Raw genomic sequence first — 1,377 nt, forward strand, 5'->3', positions numbered from 1 at the left:
AAGGAATAAAAGATGTTCTTGGACATTTTCTTATTAACATCCACCTTAATTATGCAGGGAGTTTTACAGTTTATATGGACACTGCAATGTAAATAGAGCAGAAAAACAGAAGAAGAAAAGGAAAATAAAAGAGAAAAGATGAAAGAAAGAAGAGATAGAAAGGAGATAATGACAAAACCTTTTCAGTTCACCTGTAACGAGATGAAAAAAGAACAGCACAACCGAAAGACATGGTACGAGACATACAATAAAGCAACACCTTGAAACTATCGCTGAAGTAATATTATCAAGTCTGACATGTACTCTGTGTTACCTGAAGATACGGATGTGGGCTTTCTGTATGGAAGTGAATCTCTGAGTACCTGGAGCAAAGCACCTGTAATTGTTTGTGAGGGTGAACTTGTGCATGTAAAGTTTATCCATAAAAAAAAATGCTCAATAGTGGTTGTGGACAGCTGAAGAGGCGCACCCCCCAGAGCACTGAGTCCAGCGCCGGGAGACCCAAAGCCCCAGGCGCCCAAAGGGACCCCAAGAGCGAAGGTACCAAGGAGGGGCCAGCCCCGGAAGCCAGAATTGTTGCATTTTCTAACATGTTTGTTCTGAGTGGAAGTGATGTTGGTATTATGAACTTCATTGATAGAGAATCTGTAGGGCGAGTGAGAGATTAGCAGCGACATCCAGCTGTAGATTTTAAGGTGGTGGGCTAGTTGAACTACACTGTGATAACAGATGCACATTGATTAATCATGAGAGTGTGGGAATCCTAGATAACTGGTTCATGGCTCTCACTACACCTTTCAAACATCCCTTTTTGTAACTTGAAATTCAGAGGAATACTCTAAACTCTATCCGTGCAGATCGGGGGTCTGCATACTCTACAATCCCATCACCCCTAGTACTGAATAAAATATTAAACACCTGCAGTATAAGATAGAAAATAGCCCCTGATTTTTATGTTCTTAAAATTTAGGTCTTCTGGGGAAAATCATTTTAGACCTCAATTCATTAAGGCCAAAATAGAGTTAAAAAGATTGTAATTTGTCAGAGAAATTTCATTCAGAAACAAGCCTTCATTTCTATATGCAAATGTATTTTTTAAAACACATGTATAAATGTGCAGCACAGTGGTCTTTCTGCATGGAGTTTGCATGTTCTCCCTGAGCATGGATGGGTTCTCTCCAGGTACTCCGGCTTCCTCCCACATTCCAAAAACATGACTGTTAGGTTATTTGGCTTCTCTAAATTTTCCTTAGGTGTGTCTGTGTGTGTGAATGGTTTTTTGTCCTGTTTGTCTCTTTGCCCTGCGATGGACTGGTGACCTGTCCAGGGTGGACCTCGGTAGGCACCACCCCAGCAGGGATGGATGGATGGATGGAT

Source organism: Cyprinodon variegatus, unplaced genomic scaffold (genome assembly GCF_000732505.1).
Source record: "Cyprinodon variegatus isolate N-32 unplaced genomic scaffold, C_variegatus-1.0 Scaffold223, whole genome shotgun sequence".
NCBI classification, from domain to species: Eukaryota; Metazoa; Chordata; class Actinopteri; order Cyprinodontiformes; family Cyprinodontidae; genus Cyprinodon; species Cyprinodon variegatus.